Below are 18,279 nucleotides of genomic sequence, written 5' to 3'. Positions count from 1 at the left end.
ATTTAGCAGACGTCAGCCTGTTTAAGGCTCTGATGTCTATTCTGTGTGACTTACAGCAGTTATGACATGGTCTGATTTTCTCACCCAATAAAGGAATATTTCATATATCAGTCTACTCTTCATTCTATCAGACACAGTTATCACAGCTCCTACATTTGCTTTTTACACATATATGTAAGCATTGAGCCAAATGTGGCTCCTCTGGAGCTCAACAGATAGAGGGCTGCAGGAGGTAAAAAGACACTGTTGATGCTTTAACTGTGACTCAGGATTCCTTGCGGGCTGTTTGCAGCCGGCCCTCCTGGTGATGCAAAGCGGGCACTGGGAGTCTCCACACAACCAAGAAGCTAACCTTCGGTACCTTGTCAGTCTCATCTGGACACCAGCCCTGGTTCCTCTTTTCCTTTTCTTTGGATTTATTCCCACCGGTATTTACAGTAGCGTTCACTCAGGTGAGGAACACACAAATGGAGAAGTTTTCCTGTAACTGTCCCAGCTCTCAAAGTAGCTGTCCATTGAGTCTTTAATGTCCAACTACGTGCCCCTGTTGTAAATTCTAGCAGCAGAAACAAAATCAAGACACAAAAAAGTAAAAATATCATTACAAGTGACAATAGCCCCAAGTGTAAAATTATACCAGAGAGCTGCACAAGCGGCAAAGGTTTCTGCCAGAGGGTTCTTCCTGTGAAAAGGGAGTTTTTCCTTCCCATTGTCGCCAAAGTGCTAGCTTATAGTGGGATCATTTGATTGTTGGGTTTTTCTCTGTATGTATTATTGTAGTAACTTACTTACAGTTTAAAGCATCTTGACATGACTGTTGTTGTGATTTGGCACTGTATAAAACAACTGAACTGATTTGGGTAACATTTTAATCAATAAACCAAAGTTGCAGGTCATGCATGGCGCCGATTCCCAGCTGTGCTAAGATCCTAAATGTTTGCAGTGCGTGCCCACAGCTGACTTGATTGAAGCGTCGCCCTGTAACCATGGCAACCGTAACGCTGCCGCCTGGAACAACAGAACATAGCTGTCAAACAAAACCCAAACAGTCCTGACAAAATGAAACCGGAAAGTACCGCAGTGTAATCCATTTATTTCAACAAAGTAACTGTATTCTGAATACCACCTTTTTAAACGGTAACTGTAACGGAATACAGTTACTCATATTTTGTATTTTAAATACGTAACGGCGGCACATGTATTCCGTTACTCCCCAACACTGTTGGTTTGTTAGGTCTCATGTGCAGCTGGAATATTAGCAAAATTTGTTCCAAGTCCAATCTGGGAATCAATGGGAAAATTTATGTTTCATTGATGGGATAAAGAAATTATTAATCTATTTCTTTCACATTGTATTCTGCACCATAATGCTCAGTTACGCGTACTTCGAGAATTAAAGGCACACTGCTTGCTTGATCAGCAGCTCATTCTCTAAACTCGATTTATGACTCAAACATATTTCAGATAAGTTAAAAACTGAACTATGTTGGTGGACTGAATCAGTGCTTTTTCCACAAATCCTACAGATGCTAATATGAAAACATGTTCAGCAGCTCTGTTTTCTCTGACAGAGAACACACTTCAAGATCTAACTTGTGTTAAATCGGATTTAAGCTTTCAGATAAAAACTAACAGATGTGATCTGTTTATGGATCTCGGAGCTGAGCCTCATGTTTCTAGGATTTAAGCACAGCAAAGCAAAACTGTGTTGGAAAATGAGGAATCACATGCAGACGGTCACGGTTTGCCGGGGCAAGCCGTGTGGAATATGAAATAGGACCCAAAATGCGGCAGCTCTGGTGCAGATGAGTGTTTATTTACAGGGGTGTGAGTACAAACAGCGGTGGCGACAAAACATGAAACCGGAAACCTAAACTGGGTAAACTAATAAGACAAACCAGAATGAGGATGCAGGGAGGTCCGGAGAAATACATACGGGGAGACCGAGGGGAAACAACACAGACGAACCAGCGATTACCAAGACAGAAAATACAACTTAAATACACTCAGAGAACACAGGGAGATTACACACAGGTGGGAGACACAGCTGGGAGTGATTAACATGACGAGACCAGGGAGGCAAACTGAAAACACTCACATAAGACGCAGACCTTCACAATAAAACAGGAACACACGGGGGGGAACAGGGTAAACACCAATTAGAGAACAGAACCAAAATCGCGAAGAGAAAACACAAAACGCTGGGTCAAAAGGACCCAGGATCATGACAGTACCCCCCCCCCCCCCACCCTCAAAGGCTGGCCCCAGACAGCCCAACAAGAAACAAAACAGCCAGAAAAAACAGAAAACAACCCGACCAGGGCGGGCGGCGGGGGCCCAGGAAGGAGGGCTCGAAGCAAAACAAAACCGGAGCACCAGAAGGCCAAAAGACAAAAACAAAAAACGAGTCCAAAACCAAAAGAAACGAAGCACACCAGAACACAGGAAAAAACAGAGTCCAAAACAGAAGAGTTCAGGGGGCCGACAGCACAGGAGTCCAAACAGTTCAGGGGGCCGACCGTGCGGATGGCAACGGCGGCCACTCAGGCGATGGCGGTCCGGGGGCCGGCCGTGCGGAAGGCAACGGCGGCCACTCAGGCGATGGCGGTCCGGGGGCCGGCCGTGCGGAAGGCAACGGCGGCGACGAGGGAGACGACGGAGCAGTTCAGGGGGCCGACCGCGCGGAAGGCAACGGCGGCGACTCAGGCGATGGCGATCCGGACCAGGCGAAGCACAGGCAGAGGCCGGACCAGGCGAAGCACAGGCAGAGGCCGGGCCAGGCGAGGCTGAAGGCACGGAGGCCGGGCCAGGCGAGGCTGAAGGCACGGAGGCCGGGCCAGGCGAGGCTGAAGGCCCTGGAGCTGCAGCAGGCGAGGATGATGATGGAGCTACAGCAGGCGGCTGGACGGGCTGAACGGGCCCCTCGGACCCTCCAGCGGAGACAGGAGACGAAGGCCGGAGCGGTCCTACGGACCCTCCAGCAGAAGTCACCACTAAGCCAGCAGTCATGGAGTCCTCTGGCAAACACGAAGGCAACTGGCAATGCACTGAGCACTGGCTCTGCCCAGGCAACGCTGACATGGTGCAGTTCTCAGGTGGCTGCATAAACTTCAGGGGTCCAGAATCAGCCGGGGACTGAGACCTAGCCTCTGGGGAAGCCCTGGAGCGGCAAACTGTGCCAATGGCGGCTGAACCATGAAAAGCACCTTGAGGTGAAATTAGACTTTCTCCCTGCATGGAGTGAATGAGTGAAACCGGTGATACTGGCGCCAGAGCTACGGGTAGCGGGGGCACTGGAGCTACTGGAGCCAGAGCTACGGGTAGCGGGGGCACTGGAGCTACTGGGGCCTGCGCTACAGGCGGCACTGGAGCTACTGGGGCCTGCGCTACAGGCGGCACTGGAGACTGAACTGAGGGTGGCACTGGAGACTGAACTGAGGGTGGCACTGGAGACTGAACTGAGGGTGGCACTGGAGACTGAACTGAGGGTGGCACTGGAGACTGAACTGAAGGGGACACTGGAGACTGAACTGAAGGGGACACTGGAGACTGAACTGAAGGGGACACTGGAGAGTGAACTGAAGGGGACACTGGAGACTGAACTGAAGGAGGCACAGGAGACTGAACTGAAGGAGGCACAGGAGACTGAACTGAAGGAGGCACAGGAGACTGAACTGAAGGAGGCACAGGAGACTGAACTGAAGGAGGCACAGGAGACTGAACTGAAGGAGGCACAGGAGACTGAACTGAAGGAGGCACAGGAGACTGAGCTGAAGGAGGCACAGGAGACTGAGCTGAGAGTGGCTGCGGGGGAGCTAACCGAGCTGAGAGTGGCTGCGGGGGAGCTAACCAAGCTGAGAGTGGCTGTGGGGGAGCTAACTTAGCTGCCGGTAGCTGCACAGGCGATAAGCAGCTCGCGTTGACATCCGCCACACAAAACGCAGCCCCTGAATGAACAGTCATGCAGTCCGAAAATGGAAAAAAAACCTCACTCACCACAGCCGGCGATTTAGAAGCCCGAACGTCCGGCTGTGGGGTGGCGCGCTTGCGGCGCGATCGCCGTTTCCTCCCCGCAGACGGCTCCGACGGGCCGGGCAAGATCACATCCGGCGAGTCGGGCAGCGAGGCAGGAGTGGCTGAGAGAAGGTGCGGTGTGAGCCGGAGAAAAGCCTGCATGGTCGGAGGAAGCGACTGCAGAAGCCATGGCAGGCCAGAAAAGAGCCGTTGTAGCCGACTTTCCACGGCACGACGAAGCTCCTCTGGAGGGTTCTCCAGCCATAGCCCGAGGAGAATCTCCACATTGTACGCAATGTCGTCCTGGAGCTCCTCGGACGGATTCACTGCCGCTGGGTCCATGGTGGCTGGTTCGTACTGTCACGGTTTGCCGGGGCAAGCCGTGTGGAATATGAAATAGGACCCAAAATGCGGCAGCTCTGGTGCAGATGAGTGTTTATTTACAGGGGTGTGAGTACAAACAGCGGTGGCGACAAAACATGAAACCGGAAACCTAAACTGGGTAAACTAATAAGACAAACCAGAATGAGGATGCAGGGAGGTCCGGAGAAATACATACGGGGAGACCGAGGGGAAACAACACAGACGAACCAGCGATTACCAAGACAGAAAATACAACTTAAATACACTCAGAGAACACAGGGAGATTACACACAGGTGGGAGACACAGCTGGGAGTGATTAACATGACGAGACCAGGGAGGCAAACTGAAAACACTCACATAAGACGCAGACCTTCACAATAAAACAGGAACACACGGGGGGGAACAGGGTAAACACCAATTAGAGAACAGAACCAAAATCGCGAAGAGAAAACACAAAACGCTGGGTCAAAAGGACCCAGGATCATGACACAGACATTAGATACAGAAGGACTGAGACCATAAAGATAGGTGTTGGGAACCCAAGAAAGTAGAACACAAAGAAGAACACAAGAAGCTCATATTTTTGAGGAACAAAGCTGCCTTATATGATGTTTGGTGTTTTTAGCAAAGGAAGGATTCTTTAAGGAAGTTCCAACTAGAAAAACTAGTACCTGCACGCAGTATAGCTTTAGTTTGCAGCACAGCTGACCTTTGTGAAGCATCAACAGTAACAACTTGTTATGTAATACAGCTGTAAAACAATATAAATAAATATAATATATATATAATATATATATATAATATAATATAATAAATAAAACAATATCACATGTCAGGAATTTGTTTCATTACACTCAAATTCAGATCATATATCTGATTTGTTTAATGTTACGTAAATAAAAATGTCTCACTTCACATTGTGGTCCTAAAGTTCCAAAGGACAAACTGTTAAAGGAGGAAACAAAGCAAACTTACAGTTTCTTCACACACCACCAACAAGCTCCACTCCACACCTGGACACTAAACACAGACACACAGGTGAGCTGCTTCCTGGAAGGAGGCGGGACTCCACCTGAAATGCAGCACAGGTGGGAGGGTGGAGGAAGCAGATTTTCACATTAAGAGCACTTTGTTTTTGAATGAATGTGATTTCACACTGTTGGTCAGAAACCATCAGAAACTTTACATTTCACCATTTCTCTTTCTTAGCAGATTCAGGTATCATTAAATAATAAAGTCATTTTTTTTGTCAGCGATAATTCTCAACAAAATTATTAAGGTGTTTATCATTTGTACAGGACTGTGATGGCCTTGAATGAGGAGGGGGAGAGTCATAACAAACAGTCGTATTATCTAAGGGAGAATTGTTATTCCCGTCAGCTTTTGCCTTGAGCATCCAGCTGCCGCAGGGGTGGGGGGTGGCACATGAGATGAAGATGGTAGTTGTTTTGGTTAGTGGGAACAAACAAACTGCTTCCAATTTTACAGTAGTCTAATGTCCGTCACTGGTCACCAGGTCTCTCAATTCCCGTTGTTCTTCAAAAAGATGTTATCCATATAGTAGAGCCAAGATCTTATCCGTGTTGCGTTCAATAAACACAGTCTGAGTACCCACATCCCTGCCCATTGTCTATCATGTTGACCAGCCTTGTGGGATTTTGAACAGCTGTAGCTGCTTCTTGTTCTTCGATAAGCCAGGTCCGAGCCAACTCCAATCAGCCAGAACTCTGTTATCATGGTTACAAATTGGTAGATGTTGTTCAATGTCCTCCATCGAGAGTGTCGCCAGACACACGAAGCAACCGACCATCGAGTATCCGGCAGTAAACGTCTCCGCAGGACAATCGGGCTCTCCCAAGCCCATGAGGGTGTCAATTCCGTTAAGGGACCAGTTGATCAAATCCATAATTCTTCTTTAGGTTTTTAGAGAACAAGTCTGGGAGACTCTCTTAGGGTTAGAGAATGAGCCAGACTATACAAAAGACATGGGAAGCCAAGCAGGGAAGATAAGGGAGAGGGAGAAAGAGAAAGTGCGACTGCCTCCGTCAAGAGCCAAGAGAAGAAAAGAATCCCAGTTAATCTTGTATTAAATACACGTATATAGTGCATAAAGGTAAATTAGGCACTATACATGGCTTTTATAATTCTGTTTGTTGTAATGAAGTATTCTTAGTGAGTACTTGATTGCAATGTCAGAGTAAAGTCTCACAGCCTTAAACACATTTGTACCTCTCCCTCCATGACTAAAGAATGTGTCAGACGTAATGTGCAGAACCAAACACTGATACTTGGGTTTAATCTTTAGCAAATGAAACACAAATGAACTGTTCAAAGGTTGTGAGTTTATTTCTTGGATAAAGCCAGAGGTCCTCTGAGTCTTTGCACCGTCGGTCTGCGCTCAGTAGCCAGTTCATTATTCTGTAAAAAGACTGTCCTTTCGGAGCAGGAGGTGTGGAAATGTCAGGTTTAAAGATCTGAACTACTTTAACACGGTCCAGAAGATCAAGTCTGAGACGCTCTTGGTCAGCACAGGGCTAGAAGAAGTCTGATCCATACTGGTCATGCTTTTAGTTAGGGACAGCTCAGATATATTCATGAAAAAAACACAGAAGGAAGAAAGTAGAATAAAGTTTTAATAACCTGGTTAATATGCAGACACACAATATTTGAGGAAGTTAAACATTCATCTGCTGACAGTGTCATAGATGGAACTAATAGGGGCGAGGCATTTGAATTTACTCTACATAAACTAAATCTAATGTATAATCAGGATTAAAGTGTAATTGAAGTCAAACACAGTCAGTTAGTCTTTTTACAGCTCTGTTAAATAACATCTTGTTACTGTTGATGCGTCACAAAGATCAGTCTTCTTCCATGAAGACTGTTTCCTTGGGTGTTTTCACCCAAGGAAACAGTCTTTTTTGTTTCCAAGGTCAAATGATGTCAGCATCCAAACTGAAACCAGGATGTTTGGAAAGGATGTGGGAGAAATTCCTGCTCGTTTTAACAGCAACTGGAAATGTTTGAGGGCTGAAAAGCAGATTTTGATTGTGAAGCTAATAACTAATGAAAGATAATCATGTTTCATATTTCCTAAAGATCAGCTCATAATGAGCCAATCTGTTTTCAGTCAGAAATCATAAATGAAACACTGACAAACACATGAAACATGTTGATTCTTTTTCTGTTGGCAGGTTCTGGTCTGAAGGTAAAAACAGCGTGCACAGTAACATCAGATCCAGTCTGTGAACCACTGGAGGGATTGGACTGTGTTTCCTGACTGGGCAGAACAGAAGTTTATTGACGCCTCGCTTAAGTTAAAGTTGAGCATGGAGCCTCTGCCGCATTCACTTCAAGTTACAGCGCTCAGTGGTCAGCGTCTCCCAGACATCACTCATATCACTGAACCTGTTTCCCTGACTCTCTCTGGTAACCATTCTGAAACCATACAGTTGTATGTGTTTAAAGCTCCTCTCACGCCGCTAGTCTTGGGTTATCCCTGGCTACATCAACATAACCCTGTGATTGGAAGAAGGCAGTGTTGGGGAGTAACGGAATACATGTACCGCCGTTACGTATTTAGAATACAAAATATGAGTAACTGTATTCCGTTACAGTTACCGTTTAAAAAGGTGGTATTCAGAATACAGTTACTTTGTTGAAATAAATGGATTACACTGCGGTACTTTCCTGTTTCATATTGTCGCGGGTCAGGACTGTTTGGGTTTTGTTTGACAGCTACGTTCTGTTGTTCCAGGCAGCAGCGCTAAGGTTGCCATGGTTACAGGGCGACGCTCTCTCTCTCTCTGCGACTGTGTGTTTCCTGGGTGAGAGAGGCCTTTTCGTTGTTGTTGTTGTTGTTGTTGTGCTAAGCTAACAGGCAGAATGCTACAAGCATAGCTCTAAAGAATGTTGCATCATGGGCAGTGTAGTCCGTGCTGCAGGGAGAATGCACTGCCATACACGTTATGGGTCTGTGAGCGAGGAGGGAGAAAAAGGGGAGTGGAAAGGTACGAGTTGTCATCGAGGAAAAACGGGAGCTGGAAGCATGTAAATATAATAATAACCACTGCAGCCAAGAAGACTGCCTGACGAGCCCAGCTGTAAGTAAGCTATTAAGACTCGACTGTACACCGTGTTCCTGTTTTCCTCCGAAAACAATAAGTTCCGTTGGAGCAGCCTTTCAACGCCTCTCTCTGTCTCTCGCAAGAAAAGTTGACCCACACAACAAAGTAAAGATATTTTTCGGCTACGAGCCGACAGGGACCCCGCCGTATTAGTCAGAGGTCCCTTTACTACGGTTCGGAGTCGCGTACCTTCAGTAATAGTAATAAATCACACAGCAATAGTACATTCATGTAGTTGTAAAAAGCATGATAATATATTAAGTAATCCAAAGTATTCAGAATACGTTACTCTCATTGAGTAACGTAACGGAATACGTTACAGAATACATTTTAGGGCATGTATTCTGTAATCTGTAATGGAATACATTTTAAAAGTAACCTTCCCAACACTGGAAGAAGGAGAGTATCCTGGGGTGGGGAGAAGAATTTCACATGTCCTGCTTAAAGGCCGCCACTCCTTCCGTGGACCCGCTAAACCACTCCCCGCTCTCCGATTTACAGAAATGTTTCACAGGAACTGATTCCTCCCAAGGGGTGAAGTAGTTTGTTTCCATATATTACCTCTGTATGAATGTACTTCTTAAATGAGAGCAAGTGTTTGTCCTTTTTTGTTCCTCAGGTACAGTATGTGATATTAAGGGCAGGCGGTCAACACAAGAAGCAGAAGTACTTCCAAGAGGGAGCTGCAGTGAGGACACAGCCTGGTCACTGAGGTCAGAGCTCAGAATCTGAAACAGCTCAGATTTATATTCTAGGGGTTGTAAAATAAAATCTAAATATATTCATAAAGAAACCTTTAGATAATATTTTTAAATAATAGTCATAATTATGATTAATAATTAGAAATATCAGACATTTAAGTGGATTTTCTGTCACACGTATCGTGTTAGCCCTGCGATAAACTGGCAGCCTGTCCTGTCTTTGTCCTGTATCAGCTGGGATAGGCTTAATCCTGAATTGGATGCATTGTATTCCAATTATGTAATCTGATCATTTACAAACTCAAGGTATCTAATCAAAATGTAAGTAATAATTATAAAATGGGAAAGCAGAAATAAGTGTGACATGAATGTAAATGTGTTAGCTGACATAGAGGACAGCTACATGTAGTCTGAAAAACCTTTGTTGTCAAGTTTGCAGGTATATCAGCACGAGACATTCTTACATAGAAGAGACGTTAAAGTCTCTGACTCAGTGAAGCATTATTGGTCCCGTCTGTTTGGATAAATATAGTAAGTTGATGTTTGTCCATTTATTGACACATTTTCTTAAGTGCTTATCCAGTTCAGGACCACAGTGGAGCTGCAGCTGGATATGTTCAGTAAATAAACCTTACAAAAGTCAACAATAAACCTGCATCCATGTACGTTGTTGTCCACAGGATGAGAAAATCAAACTGGAAGACTGTGGAACATGTTAATAAATGTTTGTGTGTTTATGCCTGTGTCTTTCACAGGAGGCGCTGGAAGGTTTCCCTAATAGTTCCTGGTGAATCAAAGCAGAACCATAAAGGTTGCTGGACTGCATGATGGCCTTACCCCTGAGCCGTCATCCTGTTAAAGGAGGAACCAGTTAGAAGCTGTTTTCAAAGTAGCTGAGCAGATTTCATCTCAAGTAAGCAATTAACTGTTTGTTCATCTGTTCTGCCACTTAAAGAGCATTTAAGGACGTCTTTTGAGTATCCAGCTGAATTAATTCTACTGGCTCTCATGGTCATTTGTTATTATAGACATATTTTTCATGTTCATCCAGCTATTTAGTAAATTCTATCTATTTAGTAATATCCGTCAGCTATAAAATGTAATATAAATATAAAAATATCTAAATATCTCCTGTCCTTTATATTTTAATGATGTAAGTCTGTTTACATTAGCATTCCTCACATATCAATGAGATGCTGTACAGTACAATCCTACTGACACAGCAGAGGGATAACGACGGCTATTCAACGTCGTTACACGACACATACGAGCTGCATGATGCAGACAAAGTGACTAAATCATCTTTTTGTGGTTTATTGTCTTCAAACCAGCAGACAAAGCTGATGGCAGAAGATGTCAGAGAAGAACTTCAGGCCATGGACTGAAAAGGTATTTTTTTCTTGTTATCAAAGACATTTGGAGTGACGGCTTCTACAAGTGGTTGTGCTAAAGTAAAGCTTACAGTCTAAGAAATCACAGTGTTGATATTCAGCACAAAGAGAAAAGCTCACTTGTTTGAATTTATTTACAATCATAGTTTTATAAATTCTGACTGTAAACAGCTTTTACAGCTTTGATATGGTTTGACACTCGATATCAGGTTTAATTTAAAGGTTTCTGTTTCCCAATAAGCCATTTACACTGACCAGTGTCAGTTTAACTGTAACACATTCATTATTTAGATTCAACAAAGAAATAACTGAATGTAAAAATGGCAGCCCTCAGGCAGGTTTATAGAGATACATGCATGCATTATGAAATTTATGTATCCCAGATAATTGTTATACATCTAGTCATGGCAGACCTACCTCTTCCTCCCAAGTTAACTGCAACCCAAAAGAACTAGTGGGGCTATTTACACACTCACAACCAGTGTGGGGTAAAAAGAGCCACCAAAAAGCTGTCAGCCACAGATGTGCTAGAAGAGTTAGAAACTCTACTTATGGAGAAACTTTCTAAGTCTAACAGAGGACAGGTACTCCTGCCCAAATAACATGATATAACCCCACATACAGCCCAGCCATAAAGTGAACCAAGTCATTTAGTTAAAGACAGCATGGGACCAAATGTAACCAGCCTGCACCAACCTCACATTTCCTCCTCCTGAATTAAATGAATGAATGGATGAAAGTTAAATGACTACAAACCTAATGATAGGTTTGTAGCTTGAACCTATTCGCTGGAACGTTGAAGACAATAATTTGTGTGTGTGTGTGTGTGTGTGTGTGTGTGTGTGTGTGTGTGTGTGTGTGTGTGTGTGTGTGTGTGTGTGTGGTCAAGATGTGACCCTGTGAAGACCCTCCCCAAAGCTGGTGCCAGGAGCGGCTCCATCTGAACAAAAGGCTCTTATACTTAAAGAGATATATACGTGTGTTTGCTATGCCATATATCAACAAGAGAAGATACGACCTCTCCTAGGTGTGATCTATGCCAGAACACTCTGTAGAGGAGTGAACGCACTCCCCTCTTCATGCTACACAGAGTTGTTACAGACCTCCTAGGATGAGACATTCTTTCAATCTACAAATGATTATATACTTCTAAGCATATATGAGTAAATATTTCTAAGCATAAATGACAATCAACAATACAAAACCTAACACCTAAAGCCACTAGTTCCCACACTGGAGCTCCCTGACACTGTGTGTTAACCGTATTTAGCTTGTATCAACAGTTGTAACAGGCTAAGCCACCTGAGACACTGCATTGAATGATTGTTCCTGTCTTAATGGTTTCAGCTGACTGGTTTCAGCTCAGATGTTCTGCTTTTAATGATTTGGAAAATGGAAGCAAAATCACACGGAGCGTGCTATTGTTTGTTTTTTAATATGATGGACTGAACACAGGACGTGTCTGACTAAGCAAAGATTAATCATTTCTACCTGTCTCTACTGTTTCAACTGACATTTGCTGATCTGTAATTGTCAGGATATATATTTATTCCAGCTCTCATAGGGCAAAGGAATGACTCAGACTTGTCAAATGTTCTTTGATTAGATAAACACTACGAAGTTCATAATTTTCTTACAAATAAAACTATAATGACAACCATGAACAGCTGTGCTTATTTCTGAGACATGAATGTAAACAATTTTGTATTTTTAATGTGTTCATATTTAGACAGTGTGCATTTGTAGGCTGAAACTAAAGGTGAACCTGAGGTGATGGTTAACAGCAAGTATATATAAATATAAAACAATATTGAAGTAATGTTTTTACCCTGTGCAGCGTGTGGACGCTGTGCACGCAATCACCTTATCACTATTCACTGTAGTAAACATGCACCGCTAGCTCACGTGACTGACTCTGTCTCCATGGTTACATCGTATATTATTAGCTATAGCTCTCTGCAGCTGTAACACTTTCACACTTTGCCCGAGTAAATAACGAGGGCGATCGTGGCTCAAGAGTTGGGAGGTCGCCTTGTAATCGGAAGGTTGCCGGTTCGAGCCCCGGCTCGGACAGTCTCGGTCGTTGTGTCCTTGGGCGAGACACTTCACCCGTTGCCTACTGGTGGTGGTCAGAGGGCCCGGTGGCGCCAGTGTCCAGCAGCCTCGCCTCTGTCAGTGCGCCCCAGGGTGGCTGTGGCTACAATGTAGCTGCCATCACCAATGGGTGGATGACTGGATATGTAAAGCGCTTTGGGGTCCTTAGGGACTATTAAAGCGCTATACAAATACAGGCCATTTACCATTTGTAAGTACATATTGTTACAGTCCTAATTCCAATATGATTCTTCATAAATCCTGCTTTGAAATACTGAACTTTAAAATTGACCTGATGAAAGATAATTCACAGTGGCACTCTGTCAGGATCATTCTGGATGTAAGATCACTGTATTAATCTGAATCCTTCTGAAATGTGCTGTGAGTGAATGCTGATGCAACTCACTGTGGGGAAGCTGTTAATAAAATGAATCTGTGACACAGCGGTTTCAGTGTTATTCTGTTATCGTTTGAGGGCTCTTAGGTGATAAACGTGGACCTCCAGACACCTCTGGTCCATACGCCGCGTCCAATGTACGGTGGGGGAGCCAACCCCAGGGCAAAATTAATTTCCACAGGTCCACTAGGCGTCAACCTTAGATCATAAAATATTTTCTTCGCACTAGTGCCCTCCAATTCTCACATTAACCGTCACTGTCACCATGTTCATATTTCACACAATGAAACACACAGAGAGCGCGTCTCACACGCAAAAACACGCAGAAACCTCTGAGCTCACCTTTGAACTGCAAGCGCACCACAAGCCAGACTCTATTTCATATGCTGAACTTTGGCCGCGTCTTAGAAATTCTCCCCGTTTCTTGCAACAGAAGCCAGTCATACACAACGTTAAATGTGGAGGGTAACGTGGGCTGCAACTCTAGTCTCAACATAGAATGTTTTTAGTATCTTGCTAGAGCCAGTTCCTATGACACTGGAATTCAGCCTCAACTCATGATGTTAGTATCTCGTGCCGAAAACCAGACACCGACAAATTTAATGTGAAAATGCGTGTAACTCAGCGAACAGATTAATTTGGAAAGCCCAATATGCACATTTGGTATTTATAATACAACAGGCTGTGCTTACCTTTTTATATTTGGACCGGTCCTCTGCTCGCCTGGCCTCACGATCTCACCACAGGCCAAATCTGCCTTCCTCAGCACATCAAAGATCCGGGTCACACAGCACCAAATTGTTAAATCCTCCCAATTCTTTCGATCTTTGGGCTGAAGGAAGGACACTACTCGGTGTATAAATGCTCAATCAACAATCCTTTATTCCATACAATTCAACACTTTATGAACATAAACCATCCGGATGGGGAGACGTGCATGCAGAGGGACACAGCAAACATCAAACTGGTGGAGGGTTACTCAAGCTCTTCTAGCCTCTAGTGGCCCCACCTAGTCGTAAAAGCCTAAACGTTCTTAGCGAGCCTGACTTATGGCCTTTGCTCCCTATTTTGTCTGCCTTCAACAACGGTGGGGGTGATGTGCTCTCTGTCTCCTCTACTATCAGAAAAAGCAAAGTCCTGACTCTCCAAAAACAGTATTTCTTATAACTCAGCAGTATAATGCATCATAAACAAGATCTATCTTACAATATAAAGCGCCTTAAGGTGACTGTTGTTGTGATTTGGCGCTGTATAAATAAAGATTTTTTTAGTTGCCACTTTATGTGTGTGCTTACCAACTGTGTGTTATTGCTGACCTTGTATTGCTTACAATACAAGGTCACTGTGAGAAAGTGTGCATCCAGATGACCGGTGCTAACATCTACACCACGTTTTCCACAGCAGAGGGTAATCATGTGATTTGATCACGTGATTTACAGCAGGACACACCACTACAGCTACACAACTTACAGCTGCGTTGGAACGGAAGAGAGATCAGCGATGGAATTACGACTCTTTAAACACCACAGACACAAGGAGCCCGGACCCTGATTAAAACTGACTGACAAATTACTTGTGCACATTTTTATGACAGGGAAACAGTTTCTTTAGTGTGCAGCAGATCCTCATTCTTCTCAGTGAAAGCAAAGATGATTGGACATGAACAAAAGGGGGTGAGAGAATACCAAATACCAACATTAAACAAATACGTAGGACAGCTTTCTTACATTTGTGTAATCTCTCTAAAATTAGAAACATCCTGCCTCAGAGTGATACTGAAAAGCTTGTTTGTGCATTTATTACTTAATGCTTCAATTACTTCTCTTGTAATTTATATTACTCAGGCTGTCTTAAAAACTGTTTGATGATCCATTAAAAGAATAAATCACATGTTCTAACTGTTTCCATCTTCCCTGCTCCATTATATGTACATCATGTCCTGTCACCTGTCAATCTGTTGGACACTTCCTGTGAATTAAGACGACTCTACTTAACCTTTTAACTGATTATCATAGAATGTAATCAGATATTTCCTCAGCTAAAATGGTTGTGTTGTTCACTTTAAAGAAATGGAAATGCTAATTCCAATCTATGGAAAAAAACCATCCATCCATTAGTCCATCAACACACCATCTGTTAAATGTCATAATAAACCTTTTGGAGCCTATGTTTAACTGCACGTCAGCTGTTCTGTTAGCCACTGCAGCCAGCTTCAGTTTTTTCACAGTTTTCAGCTTTCAGGTTGGTTTCTGTGTTTTTAAGAGGAGTCTTACAGTTGGGCTGGATTAGCTGACCTTGAATCCTCCCTTAGTTGGCCGAAGCTGCTCGAGGCTTCCCATGATGCTCTGAGTATTTGGTCTTTACTAAACGTTTCACGCTGTCTGTTCGACCATGCTTTCCATGTGTTCCAAAATCACATTTTTGGGGACGAGTTTGTTGCATTCAGTTTGTTGTGATTCCTTAACAAACATTCAGTAGCACAGCAGTAGTTGTAAACAATGCTTTCCATGTTTAATAAGACACTACCTCGCTGGTTTATTCTAGGTGTGTAGCATCAGGCGCAGCTTTAGTTCCCAGCCATCGTATAACCTACTTCAGGGATGTCAAACTCAGCTTACATCGTGGGCCACTTACAGCCCGCTGTGATCTTAAGTAGGCCAAACCAGTGAAACTGCCCTTTCTGTCAGTGTAAAGATGTTTCAAGACACATTTAATTGCAATTAATATGAGAAAGACAAGTGCAGTTTTAACAGTATGTCTCAGTTTTGTATGACTGTAAGTGATTATTCTGTGAATGCAGCAGAACAAATAAATAAATGTGTAAAATTACTGCAAAGATTCTCTTAGCTTAGTGCCCGGACACTTGTAATTAAAAAACAGAGTTCTTCAGTAATTCAACAGTTTCATTTATTTATGCATTTATTTTTTTTAGTCTAAAGTAAAAAGTATCTAATCTAATTCATTACTTGGTGTAATATGAATGGGAGAGGACTCTATCTGTAGGAAAATCTGATAAAACTTTAAAATACAGTTTTAAAGTCCAAAATTCGTGCCCTCCTTCATATATTCCAAAGCCATCAAGTGGGCCATATTAGAGCCTTTGACAGGCCGATTTTGGGCCCCGGGCCTTAAGTTTGCCATCCAGACCTACGTGCTTGAAGTACACCAACACCATCTCAAAGCTGGACGTAGATACAGTGACATCATCAGCTCAAGTCACCATCACTACTTTCAAGCAACCGGATGAACGTGAATACAGCGTTAACGTCGGAGTGCTGCGGTTTAAATGGTATACATCAGGGGTGGGGAACTGTGATGAGACAGCAGACGTCACAAACACAACACAGCTAGCAACTTTTGTGCGTGGGATTACGGGCGACTTTGAAATGAAGGAGGAGCTGCTGTCTTTGTAAGCCGTGCACGGCACTACTAAAGGTGAGGCTTTGTTTGAACAACTGTGACAGAGGAAATAGCTTCTGACCCTCCAGGTAACTGCACACAGATAAACTGAGACATATGAGAAGCATACAGTGGGTCTGTGTGATGGTTCATTGGGTAGAAACAGGCTCTAAACCAGGGCTGTTTTATACAATTACATTTGGCCCCCGAGATCATTTCATATGTCAATTATTAATGTGGCAGCCGAATCCTCAGCCCTGCTGAGAATCTATGGCGTTGGAGTTTATTTTGATGGGCACAAAACAAAACAAATAAGCTGCCAGCAAAACTTGCACCTATGAGCATGGACTCAGATCCACTTCAGCTTATCTGTGCTCAAAGCCGTGTTTGATGTTCGTGGAAGCTCGTATTCCACGAAACCAAGTAGTATTTCCAAACTGAAGATCAAGTTTAATACAACAGAGGATATCAGAGACGGGCCACGAAATGGACATCCCAAGAAGACCAATTTCTTCACCCTGTCAGCACTTCAAGTCAATTTTATTTATATCTCAGTTACATCAACAGTTCTGTACGAGAAGGATTTTTACATTTGATTCTGGATTTAACAGAATATGGGAGAAACCTGCTCTCTCGTTCTAGTCCCTGTCAGTACTCTCACATTTTTGTATCAACTGACTATCAAGGAGTTTTTCAGTCCAATGTTAGATCATTATAATAGTCCAGCCCAGAAGTATTAAATGCAAAAACCAGTTTTTCAGCATCAGTCTGAGACAGGAAGCTTTTCAGTTTTAATTAGAGATATTACACAAATCCAAGAAAGCAGTCCTACATAACTCTTCAACATGCACATTCAAGAAGCTCAAAAATGACTGAAAAGGTTCCTCACAGTGTTACTGGAAGCCAAAGTAATGCCATCCACATTAAGTATGTGGTTGGATACCATGTTTCTAAGGTTTTTAAGGCTAAGTACAATAACCTCAGTGTTATCTGAATTTAGAAGCAGGAAATTCAATGTCATCCACATGTTTATCTTTAAGACATCCCTGCAGCCTAACTAATATGGTGTGTGTCATCTGGCTTTAATAGTTAAAGCTGGGTAGCTGCATAGCAATGAATATGCTGTGCCTTCCAGTGATACTGCCTAAGGAAAGCATGCGTAATGGACAGAATTGGTACTAGCACAGAACTGAAGACCACTCCATTTACATGACCAAATTGGAGTAAATCTGTTTGCACCTACAGCATGCTCAACAGTGTTAAATATTGCACTGAGGTCTAGGAGGACAAGCAGAGATGAGCTCACTGTCAAAGGCCATACGATCATTTGTCACCTTCACTAAAGCCCACTAAACATCCATAATTAGCAAAGACAGCTGGGATCTACTTTCACGATGAGCCTCTTGAGGTTGTGGTGATCAAGTTTATCTTTCTGAAATACATAGAGCGTCACAATATTTTCGTATTTTGAGATGCACTGCTGCAGGATTAGCACACGAGTGCCCAGAGGAAACGCATCCCAAGTACTGAGCTGACCACGAGGTTCAAAACCATCAGTGTGCCCATTGCACAGCGTCAGGTGTCAATGCAGCTGCATAGCAATGAAATGCTGTGCCTTCTAATGATGCTGCTTAAGGACAACCCCAGCACATTATCAGCCGAGTAATTCTATTGGACTTTTTTAAGCCCTTTAAAAGACACATGTAAAGTTGGCAGCTTGGTGTTTGGTGGTGGGAGCATCGTCTTCATCCAAGAGGACCTTCACATTCTCACAGATGTGGAAACCAGAAGC

The 18,279-nt window shown here is 43.6% G+C and overlaps 2 long non-coding RNA genes across 2 annotated transcripts; one reads left to right on the top strand and one right to left on the bottom strand.

Moving 5' to 3' along the window:
• Positions 1 to 795: 795 nt before the first annotated feature.
• On the bottom strand, positions 796 to 14,956 carry LOC143413448 (uncharacterized). The gene is made up of 3 exons (XR_013094049.1): positions 13,781 to 14,956; positions 5,354 to 5,450; positions 796 to 1,008 (listed from the first exon to the last, which is right to left on the bottom strand). It is a non-coding gene; the product is annotated as an uncharacterized LOC143413448 (long non-coding RNA).
• Positions 9,847 to 12,226, top strand: LOC143413447 (uncharacterized). The gene is made up of 3 exons (XR_013094047.1): positions 9,847 to 10,119; positions 10,538 to 10,595; positions 11,487 to 12,226. It is a non-coding gene; the product is annotated as an uncharacterized LOC143413447 (long non-coding RNA).
• Positions 14,957 to 18,279: the final 3,323 nt, after the last annotated feature.

Source organism: Maylandia zebra, linkage group LG2 (genome assembly GCF_041146795.1).
Source record: "Maylandia zebra isolate NMK-2024a linkage group LG2, Mzebra_GT3a, whole genome shotgun sequence".
In the NCBI taxonomy this organism is placed as follows: domain Eukaryota; kingdom Metazoa; phylum Chordata; class Actinopteri; order Cichliformes; family Cichlidae; genus Maylandia; species Maylandia zebra.
The sequence above is the reverse complement of the archived record's forward strand: the minus strand, read 5'-3'. Positions and strand labels throughout refer to the sequence as shown.